Consider the following 12,277-nt stretch of genomic DNA (forward strand, 5'->3'; position numbering starts at 1 on the left):
ATAGAGTTACATTCCTATGCAGGCCTTGGAAGCAGGCAGTTGGCTTGTATTTGTCTGAAGAAACAATGTTGTTTGTTGCTTTACCTCTCCCAGAGTCATCCTGAATATAAGTTGTTTGTATACTTTCCTTGTGTGTGTTTCCTGTGTGTTATGGGGTTGAATAAGCTCTCATTACATCCATTCCTTACAGTTGAGCGTCAACCAGAGCCATGTATCCTGCTCGGTGGATAAGTGCGGAACTTATCTAGGGTGGTCAGGGGAGCCAAGGGCCAGTGTAAGGTTTGGTCAGGGGTCATCATCTTCCCTTCCTTAGACACAGTGTTTCCATTCCCTGTCACCATCTGTGTGGTACTTCCCCACACCTAGCATGGCAATAACATCACCAATGCAGTTACTGGAAAAATCCAGTTTACCACAAACACATGGACAAGTCCTTATGCTATGCTACATTTGCCTGAGAGAACACTGGGTGAACCTTGTGGAACAGGGGACAGAGTTGAATCTTGGGACAGCACACATGCTACCAACACTAAGGATTGCAGGTTTTAGTTCCATCAGGTTTCCCCCACATCCTACACCAATTGCTGCATCCCATGCTCCCCCTCCTCCATGTATAGATTGTCATCTTGAAGCACTTGGTCCATATCATTCACAAGCTATAAGCACTGCAGCACTTCCTTGGAGAAACAGAAACAAGCTATGGTGAAACTAATATCTTTTGATGACAAACAGCACACTGCCACAGAGTTTTTGAAAGGTATAACAGACCAGACAGAATTATTACCCTTGCCGCTTAATCTACAAGCCAGGCATGGTCGTGCATGATAATGGCCGTAACCTGGTGGTGGCTTTGAAGCTTGGTAAGCTTACACATGGTCCAGGCCTGGGCGATGTGTTCAACTTAGTGTTTTAGCGCTTTCTGAAAACCTACCCAGATTTACCTGAGCTACTTGTAAAGGTATGCTGCGTGTGCGCCACATTTTTGTCCTGCAGCTTTTCCCATGACCCTCACATTATGCGCATTTTGGCCTACACTGACTAATGGTTGTTCAACCTTCTCGACCCAGGATAACTTTCAATCTCTGTTTCCTGATGTGGAGAGGGCTAGTAAGATGGTGCAATACCAGAACGCTCTTGTTGAACAATTTGTATAAAAAGTATAAAAGGTTCCCACCTGACAATGCTGGTGGCAGAGGTCATAATTCCTTGGGGAATCATGGAGGGCAGATGAGGGAGATGTGACGCCCTGGGCAGATCCCGCTCGGGTAACGTGTGCTGGACTTGGGGACAAGGGGTGCTGCCTGTGTTTTAGGGGCAGCATCAGGGCCAGGTTGCTTGGGTGGGAGAGAGCAGAAACCGTGACCGTGAACCGTTTTGCAACGTTTAAGTAAAATGCCTCCCGTTATGGGAAGAAGTAATAAAAATGTATATATGTTACCGTTTTACTTTTATATATTTACAGAAAATAAAACCGGTGTTGGAAGGGCAGCCCGCGGACGGTCTGCATTTTGCTAAGGGGGAATGTGACGCCCTGGGCAAGCCAGGGGTCACAGGTCATCACACCACCACACCCCACACCCCAGTTAGGAACACCAAGGCTACCAAAATCCTTGTTGCTTTCCTCCAGGGGCTGATGTTCACACCAGGGGGTGGGCCAGGCAGTTGGCTCCGCCCACCGAGGAGTACACAGCCCTGGAGGCGGGAAGAACCAGGCAGTTGAAGCCAGACTAGAGTCTGAGGAGGAGTGCAGTTTAGGGAAGTGAAGTGAAAGTGAAGTAGTAGTGGAGAAAAGAGGAAAAGAGTAAAGCCTGAAGTTGGTCCGGCTGTGTGCAGGACAGTGTCAGCAAGGTCAGCAATGGCAGTGATTGTCTGGAGGGGTGACTGCTCGGAGGTTGCTGGAAAGACCGCGGACGGGTAGTGGCCCGGCGGTCTGGAGCAGTATACGAAGAACAGTCAGCACCAGGGCAGGGGCCTCTCGGACCCCGGCAAGGCTAGGAGTCGCCATAATTTGCCAAGTCCGTCAGTGAAGGGGACGTCTGTCTCCAAACAACCAAGTCCCGATTGAAGGCAACAGTCCAACCATTAATGAGGAACACCGCCACTGCCAGGGCACCAGTTCCTCGGGGCCAGCGTCTGCGGGCAAAGTAGGGCTCCTCCGGCCCATATCCAAGCCGGGGAGCGGGTTACCGGTGGGAACCCATCGCTACCAACACAGGAACATTAGGTGCAGGACAAAGGGACATCACTGTCACCTACTGGGAGAGCAAGTGCAGCCGTCCGTGGGAACCGTCTTTCCAGCCGTGTGTTTTACCGAAAACTGTGTCAACGTCTCAGGCTGAGTGAGTACCACAGTGCCGCAAGGCACAGCGCTGCCCCTGCGTCCCTGCACCCCACCAAGCCCTGCATCTCCCACCTCCTCACTGGGCCCCGGGATCACCAACCCCTACCCACGGAGGGGCAACACAACAACTCGCTGCTCCACATCATCACTCCCGGGATCCCCATACAGAGCAGCGGTGGTGTCAACAAATCACATCAACCGTGGGTGGCGTTACGGACAATATACTTTATCCCAAAACCCAATCCCCTTTCACTCACGGGCGAGGAGCGCCGCTCGAGACCCCCGGGATCCGGCCCACCGCTCGAGCCACCACTGAGCAGCAGCAGCCGGACCCGAGCAGAGGGGTGAGCGCAGTGCTGACACCCTCCTCCCCACCCGCGACAGAGACACACATCAATCCCAAAAGAGGCAGGCAGGGGAACACTATCAAAGGTCATGGACAGTTTCATTAGACCTGTCCTGCACCCAGACCGTGATGTGTGGGGTAGTCTGACAAATGAGATAAATGTTTATGAAGATGGTGAAGGAGTACTTAGTCAACTATACCAGTATCCTCTGTGATTTCTCTGTGCTGTGCAACTCTTGGGTGTCCAAGCTGGACACGTTGCATGAACTGTTCCTCTATGTCCTGGAGGTGCTGGCCTGCCCTGTCGCTAATGTTTTATCAAAGTGGGGTTTTAATGCCACCACTGGCATAATAACTGATTAACTGAAAATTCTGACAGGCTGACTGTTCTTAAAATGAACAAGGTCTGGATTGGCTCCAACTTCTCACCCCAGCAGGGGACATCAGCGGAACATAAAGAAAAATCAAATGATCCTTTTTTTCCTTTTGTATTTCCATGCACCCCTTCCCACTAGAAAAAAAGGTACACAGTTCATGTTTTTTTTTCTGGTCGTCCTTCTTCTCCTACACCATAGCAAAAGAGTCGCTCCAAATATTTAGAGGGCCAGCAGCCAGTTCTCATTCATAGTTGTTGGATTTGTCTAATGTTTTGATTTCTATTCCTAGCTATGAGTTAGGGAGGTCTGGGGTCATTTCAGTATCATAAATTACCAAAAAAAGCCTACTGCATTCCCTGTGTCTGCTTTTATACAGACTATGTTAGTCCCTCCAATTTGGCTGCACTATACATTGTGCTGGGTTAGTTGGAAGAAATTTTGACAAGCTTGTAGTGTTGCTCCTGATCATGTTAGCCTTCTGTGGCTGACGCAATTTCTGCAATGTGTAAGTGGTGGCGCACATTTTTTTGATGATTATTGTAAATGAAATTGCAGATTTTTTAAATATGCCAGGACCTGTGAATTTTATACAGTTAAACATGAATTTGAGGAGCATCAAATTGATTTACTAATCTCTTTAATATAGGTTTTATTGAAATTCTGCAGTGTTTTTAATTAATTATAATTTAACAATAATAATATAATTTATAATTAAAATAATTATCGAAGCCAAACACCCCAAAATGGCAAGTTTTCAGTCCCATTGGGCTGGTGCTTCCAACCGTAACATGGCTGAAAATTATTTGACATTTGACCACTTATCCTCCTCTACACAATGAAATACATGAATATATCTTCCATCTACAGCCATATTATGTATGGAAGCCCTGTCTTTATGTGACCAAATGCTTGACTGAGGTATATGACTTCCTTAATAAAGAAGAGCAGAATTAAGGATATATATCAGGGGCGTAACGACCGCGGTCGCAGAGGTCGCCACTGAGACCGGGCCCACATGGTTATAGGGGCCCGGCAGCCGCTCTGCAGAGCCGGCTGCCAAGCCCCTATGTGTAGTGCCGCTGTGTAGTGGCCGACAATGCGACCGTCAGGGGGCCGGCCTGTGAGTCAGGGGAGCCCAGTGTCAGTAGAGGGGCCCCTGACCTGGAGAGGCCCACCAGCCGTTTCTGAGCTGCAGTAGAGCAGGAGTGCTCCTGACCTGCACAGCAGACGGAATAACCCATCCTGCAGGACCTGCGATGACGTCATGCCCATGTGACTGTGTGGGAGGAGACACAGGATGCTGGACAGAAAGCAAGAGATACTGAATCCTGAAGGAAATGGGGACACATCATGTTACGGTTGCTGCGAACACTGGAGACTATGTCCAGATTTCTTGCTACTGCACATGTGCGAGCGCTGGAGACTAAGTCCAGATTTCTTGCTACTGCACATGTGCGAGCGCTGGAGACTAAGTCCAGATTTCGTGCTACTGCACATGTGCGAGCGCTGGAGACTAAGTCCAGATTTCGTGCTACTGCACATGTGCGAGCGCTGGAGACTAAGTCCAGATTTCTTGCTACTGCACATGTGCGAGCGCCGGAGACTAAGTCCAATCTTGGAGCCATTGCACATGTGTGGGTGACATCATCGCTGACACGAGGTCACATGTCTCTGACACCTTCTATGCCGATTGGTCGCTGGTCATGTGCTTGTGACGTCTTGCTCGGTGATAGGCCAGCATGACGTCACTCCTGTCGTTCTGGCAGCGGATTGGCTCTGGTGTCCTCCATCTTGGATGAGGCACAGAGTCTATATAAGACCCTGACACACGCCGCATGGTGCTCAGTCCTCTTGGTTCATGCATATGAGTAGACGCTCTGTGCGCGTTCCTCTAGGCATTCCTCTGTCTATGCTAGGTGAGCGCTACCGGCAGGGTAGCGTTCTTATACCTTACAGCTTCGGCTGCTGTCCGTATCCTTACCTCTTAGGGGAGCGGACATAGGCAGGTGCCTGAGGCACATGGTCTGGCTGGGCCTTGTGATTCTACTCGTAGGTGGACGTTGCCGCTAGGGTAACGTTCCTTATACTGCGTCTGGCAGTTGTTCGTATCCTCGCACACTAGGGGAGCGAACAGAGGTAGGAGCTTTGTGCGGCTTACGCTGCTGTTCGTCTCTTTTGCACCACTAGAAGAGCGGACCTAGGCAGGTGCCATATCTAGTGGTTCGTGTCCTCGCACACTAGTGGAGCGAACGCAGGTAGGAGCTTTGTGCGGCTTATGCTGCTGTTCGTCTCTTTTGCACCACTAGAAGAGCGGACCTAGGTAGGTGCCATTTCGCACACATTGCCTTTGTCTCTGTGATTGTTAACAGAGATCATTCCACACACCCTCCAAGTAAGGGAGGAATTGCTTTACTTACTTATTATATCCTTCTGTGAGTTAACAGAGGTATTGCACTCTGCCATAGTCTGCAGCAAAGTCTTTGCACGGTGGACCCTGACTGTCTGATACTCCTTTCGGTTATTATCAGACAGCCCCCCGTAACATTAGGACTGAGCCAAGGGTCTGGCAGTTATGGCAGAATATCAGCAGTTACACCGTTACATACAAGTACTTGAGTCACGGCTCAAGAGTATAGAGGATAAACCTCAGACCATGGTGACATCTGCACATGATCCTCGACTTGCTCTGCCAAACAGATATTCTGGCGATGCCAGATCATGTCGTGGTTTCATTAGTCAGTGTCAGATACACCTAGAGGTCAACTCTTCTCGCTTCTCTACGGAGAGGTCCAGAGTAGGCTTTATCATCTCATTACTTCAGGACAAAGCCTTAGAATGGGCGACTCCCCTATGGGAGAGCTCTGATGTGGTTACTCTGAGACATCAAGACTTTCTTGATGCTCTTAAGGCGGTATTCATGGGTCCGCAGGTTACCCATGATGCGGCCCTGAGACTGTTAGATCTATCTCAGGGTTCGTTATCCACTAGTTCTTATGCCATTGCTTTTAGAACTCTGGTGGCAGAACTAGATTGGCCAGAGAAGGTGTTGATTCCTATCTTCTGGAGAGGGTTGGCAGGCTATGTCAAGGATGCCCTTGCTACTCGTGAGGTCCCTGCTTCTCTGGAGGACTTGATCACAGTTGCAACGAGGATCGATGTACGCCATAAGGAACGTAGACTCGAGGTCTCTTCCTCACGCCCTAAGCATCGGGCTATTCCAGTTGTTGAGGGTCCACTACCATCTTCCCAGACTACGCAAGTCTGGTCCTCCTATATGTTACGTATGTCGTCAGGCTGGGCACTATGCCAACAAGTGTCCTAGTCGTCAGGGAAACTCCCTGGCCTAGTAACCATTAGAGGGGGGTTACTAGAGACGTCTTCTGCACCCTCTAAGTGTTGTATCCCAGGTCAGCTCTCGTTATCTGAGAATACATGGCCTATTATGGCTTTTGTGGATTCCGGAGCTGACGGGATTTTTGTGTCCTCAGGATTTGTAAAGGGACACAATATTCCCTCTATCATGTTAGAGGCGCCTATTCCTGTCCGTGTTGTTAATGGAACTATGTTGTCTGACTCCATTACCTTGAGGACAGTTCCCTTGCGCCTTTCCCTGTCTCAGGGTCACATAGAGGAGATTTCTTTTCTTGTTTTGCCTGAGGGTATAGACGACGTCCTTCTGGGTCTTCCATGGCTTCGGACTCATGCTCCTCACATTGACTGGGAGTCTGACAGCATTATTAGTTGGGGTTCGAAATGTCAGTCCCGATGTCTTCCCTTACCACCTAAGGTCGTTGCGGTTGCATCAACTGATCTCTCTCCCATACCTACACCCTATTTGGATTTCGCTGACGTGTTCTCCAAACAGGGTGCTGAGGTTCTTCCACCCCATAGGCCGTATGACTGTGCCATAGACCTTATCCCAGGTTCGGTTCCACCTAAAGGCAGGGTTTACCCCCTGTCGATACCTGAGTCGGAGGCCATGTCGACCTATATAAGAGAGAGTTTAGAGAAGGGGTTCATTCGTAAGTCTGTCTCTCCCGCGGGAGCTGGGTTTTTCTTTGTTCGGAAGAAAGAGGGTGATTTGCGTCCCTGCATAGATTACAGGGGTCTCAACGCAATCACAATAAAGAACAAATACCCATTACCTTTAATTTCGGAGCTCTTTGACAGACTGAGAGGAGCTCAAGTTTTTACGAAGTTGGATCTGCGGGGTGCGTATAACTTGGTACGAATTCGAAAGGGTGACGAATGGAAGACCGCTTTTAACACCCGAGACGGTCACTATGAATACCTCGTCATGCCTTTTGGGTTATGTAATGCACCCGCAGTATTTCAGGACTTCGTAAACGATGTGTTCAGGGATTTACTGTTATCCTCAGTAGTGGTGTATCTGGACGACATCCTGATTTTTTCTCCTGATCTGGAGACTCATCGTCAGGATGTCGTTCGTGTCCTTTCCCGTTTAAGGGAGCACTCATTGTTTGCTAAACTCGAGAAATGTGTATTCGAGCAGTCCTCATTGCCTTTTTTGGGTTACATTATCTCACAAGAGGGTCTGGCTATGGATCCTGCGAAGCTCTCTGCTGTCCTGCAATGGTCCGAACCTCATTCCTTGAAGGCGGTGCAACGCTTCTTAGGATTCATAAATTATTACAGGCAGTTCATACCCCATTTTTCTACTTTGGTGGCCCCTTTGGTGGCCTTGACTAAGAAAGGTGCTAATCCCAAAGCCTGGTCTACTGAGACATCTCAGGCTTTTGAGGCAGTAAAAAGACACTTTTCAACTGCTCCCGTTCTTCAAAGACCCGATGAGAATAAGCCCTTCCTCTTAGAGGTTGATGCCTCTTCAGTGGGTGCTGGTGCGGTCTTGTATCAAAAGAACGGTGCAGGTAGAAAAAGGCCGTGTTTCTTCTTTGCTAAAACCTTTTCACCGGCAGAGAGAAACTATACCATTGGGGATAGGGAACTGCTCGCCTTGAGATTAGCCTTGGAGGAGTGGCGTCACTTGCTGGAAGGAGCGAAACATCCTTTCCAGGTCTATACAGACCATAAGAATCTGACGTACTTACAAACCGCTCAGCGTCTGAATCCTCGCCAAGCCCGCTGGTCCTTGTTTTTCTCCCGCTTTCACTTCTCCATCAACTATCTGTCTGGGAGTAAGAATAACAAGGCAGACGCCCTGTCTCGCTCTATGCTTTCTACCCAGGAAGAGATTGACGAACCTCGTCTTATCCTTCCCTCCAGGGTTTTTCATACGCTCTCCCCTGTGACGTTAGACCAAATCCCACCGGGCAAGACCTTTGTTCCGCCTGATCGACAGAATGATATACTGTCATGGGCCCACACCTCAAAGGTGGGTGGGCATTTTGGTATTAGGCGGACACGAGAGTTACTGGAGAGGTGGTATTGGTGGCCACACTTAGCCAGCCACGTCAAGAGATATGTCGGTTCCTGCTACTCGTGTGCTCGCAACCGTCCATTACGGCAGAGACCGGCTGGGCTCTTGCATCCTTTACCAGTGCCAGATTGACCATGGGAGGTGGTAGGCATGGACTTTGTGGGTGATCTTCCATGTTCACAGGGACATAGATTTGTGTGGGTCATTACGGACCATTTCTCCCGGATGGTTCATCTCGTACCGTTATCGAGAATCCCATCTTCCAGGGTACTAGCCAAACTATTCCTCAAGCATGTCTTTAGGCTTCACGGGATGCCAGATCGTATCATTTGTGATAGAGGCCCGCAATTTACTTCCCGTTTCTGGCGAGATCTTTGTAGCCTTCTGCAAATTGAGTTGAATCTCTCTTCGGCATACCATCCGGAGACTAATGGTTTGGTTGAACGTACCAATCAATCTATGATTATATACCTTCGACACTTTGTTGCTGAGAACCACGATAACTGGTCCTCCCTCCTACCCTGGGCAGAATTTGCCCTTAACAATTCGCTGGCTGAGGCCACTGGGCAGACACCGTTCGTACTCAATAATGGGCAACACCCTAGGGTACCGGTACCGTTTCCCGCTGCTGCACCTCCTCCTCTTGTGGCCGACTGGGCAACTAATGCCAGAGAGGTTTGGGATCGGACTCAAGAGTCGATCCAAGCAGCTAAGGACCGTATGAAGACGGTGTCCGATAGGTTTCGTCGCCCGGCTCCTGTCTTTTCTCCAGGGGACTTTGTGTGGCTCTCTGCAAAACACGTGAGACTTAGAGTGAGCTCTGTCAAATTTGCTCCTCGCTTCCTGGGTCCTTATGAGGTTCTTCAACAGGTAAATCCTGTAGTCTATCAATTGAAGTTACCTGTCCATCTTAGGATTCATGACAAATTCCATGTCTCACTGCTAAAGCCGGCTATTTTACCTCACGCTCGTGAAGTGCACTCTCCTGCCTCTGATTCCTCTCGCTCTAGCTATGAGGTACGAGCCATAGTTGGTTCTAAGATGGTTAGAGGGCGCAGGTTCTTCTTGATAGATTGGGAGGGCTATGGCCCGGAACATCGCTCTTGGGAGCCTGAGGAGGCTGTCCATGCTCCCGACTTAGTTGCCGATTACCTGCGTCGCCGGGAGGGGGGCCCTTGAGGGGGAGGTACTGTTACGGTTGCTGCGAGCACTGGAGACTATGTCCAGATTTCTTGCTACTGCACATGTGCGAGCGCTGGAGACTAAGTCCAGATTTCTTGCTACTGCACATGTGCGAGCGCTGGAGACTAAGTCCAGATTTCGTGCTACTGCACATGTGCGAGCGCTGGAGACTAAGTCCAGATTTCTTGCTACTGCACATGTGCGAGCGCCGGAGACTAAGTCCAATCTTGGAGCCATTGCACATGTGTGGGTGACATCATCGCTGACACGAGGTCACATGTCTCTGACACCTTCTATGCCGATTGGTCGCTGGTCATGTGCTTGTGACGTCTTGCTCGGTGATAGGCCAGCATGACGTCACTCCTGTCGTTCTGGCAGCGGATTGGCTCTGGTGTCCTCCATCTTGGATGAGGCACAGAGTCTATATAAGACCCTGACACACGCCGCATGGTGCTCAGTCCTCTTGGTTCATGCATATGAGTAGACGCTCTGTGCGCGTTCCTCTAGGCATTCCTCTGTCTATGCTAGGTGAGCGCTACCGGCAGGGTAGCGTTCTTATACCTTACAGCTTCGGCTGCTGTCCGTATCCTTACCTCTTAGGGGAGCGGACATAGGCAGGTGCCTGAGGCACATGGTCTGGCTGGGCCTTGTGATTCTACTCGTAGGTGGACGTTGCCGCTAGGGTAACGTTCCTTATACTGCGTCTGGCAGTTGTTCGTATCCTCGCACACTAGGGGAGCGAACAGAGGTAGGAGCTTTGTGCGGCTTACGCTGCTGTTCGTCTCTTTTGCACCACTAGAAGAGCGGACCTAGGCAGGTGCCATATCTAGTGGTTCGTGTCCTCGCACACTAGTGGAGCGAACGCAGGTAGGAGCTTTGTGCGGCTTACGCTGCTGTTCGTCTCTTTTGCACCACTAGAAGAGCGGACCTAGGTAGGTGCCATTTCGCACACATTGCCTTTGTCTCTGTGATTGTTAACAGAGATCATTCCACACACCCTCCAAGTAAGGGAGGAATTGCTTTACTTACTTATTATATCCTTCTGTGAGTTAACAGAGGTATTGCACTCTGCCATAGTCTGCAGCAAAGTCTTTGCACGGTGGACCCTGACTGTCTGATACTCCTTTCGGTTATTATCAGACAGCCCCCCGTAACACATCATGATTGGTAATAAGAAAAGAGGGGACATGAGGGGGAGGGGGTGCAGGGTGAGTGGCATATGAGGGAGGCAGACTGTGACAGAAGGATGTGAAGGGGTGCAGAGTGTTTGAGAGGGGTAAGTTGGGGTACAGGCAGGGTGAGATATGTGGGCAGGGTGTGTGATATGGGGGTGTAATGTGTGTGATATGGGGGTGCAGGCTGTACGGGGAGCAGGGTATGTGACATATGGGGGTGCAGGTTGTATGGGGAGCAGGGTGTGACATATGGGGATGTATTGTGTGTGATATTGGGGTGCAGGATGTATGGGGAGCAGGGTGTGTGACATATGGGGGTGTAGTGTGTGTGATATGGGGGTGCAGGCTGTATGGGAAACAGGGTGTGTGAGATATGGGGGTGCAGGTTGTATGGGGAGCAGGGTGTGACATATGGGGGTGTAGTGTGTGTAATATGGGGGGGCAGGCTGTATGGGGAGCAGGGTGTGTGACATATGGGGGTGCAGTGTGTGTGATATGGGGGGTGCAGGCTGTATGGGGGGCAGGGTGTGTGAGATATGGGGGTGTAGTGTGTGTGATATGGGGGTGCAGGCTGTATGGGGACCAGGGTATGTGACATATGGGGGTGAAGGTTGTATGGGGAGCAGGGTGTGACATATGGGGATGTATTGTGTGTGATATGGGGGTGCAGGATGTATGGGGAGCAGGGTGTGTGACATATGGGGGTGTAGTGTGTGATATGGGGGTGCAGGCTGTATGGGAAGCAGGATGTGTGAGATATGGGGGTGCAGGTTGTATGGGGAGCAGGGTGTGACATATGGGGGTGTAGTGTGTGTTATATGGGGGGTGCAGGCTATATGGGGGGCAGGGTGTGTGAGATATGGGGGTGTAGTGTGTGTGATATGGGGGTGCAGGCTGTATGGGGAGCAGGGTGTGTGACATATGGGGGTGTAGTGTGTGTGATCTGGGGGGTGCAGGCTGTATGGGGAGCAGGGTGTGTTAGATGTGGGGGTGTAGTGTGTATGATATGGGGGTGCAGGCTGTATAGGGAGCAGGGTGTGTGACATATGGGGGCAGGGGCGTAACTACCGCGGTCGCAGGGGTCGGAAGGAGAAGAGAGGTACTTGTTTTTTTATTTTGCTGGCTGCATGACACATGGAGACCTGGAGGGGCTGGCTGCATGATACATGGAGGTCTATGGGACTGCATAATAAACATGAAGGACACTTTATACATGGACTAGGGGTGCATTATACATGGAGGAGTATGCGGCTGCATAATGCAAAATAAAGGACACCTTATACATGGAATATAGGGGTGCATTATACATGGAGGAGTATGGGGCTGCATAATACAAAATGAAGGACACCTTCTACATGGAATATAGGGGTGCATTATACATGGAGGAGTATGGGGCTGCATAATACAAAATGATTTATGGCGCTGCATTATAATACATATAGGACAATGGGGGATACA

This window comes from Anomaloglossus baeobatrachus, chromosome 2 (assembly GCF_048569485.1).
Source record: "Anomaloglossus baeobatrachus isolate aAnoBae1 chromosome 2, aAnoBae1.hap1, whole genome shotgun sequence".
Lineage (NCBI taxonomy): Eukaryota > Metazoa > Chordata > Amphibia > Anura > Aromobatidae > Anomaloglossus > Anomaloglossus baeobatrachus.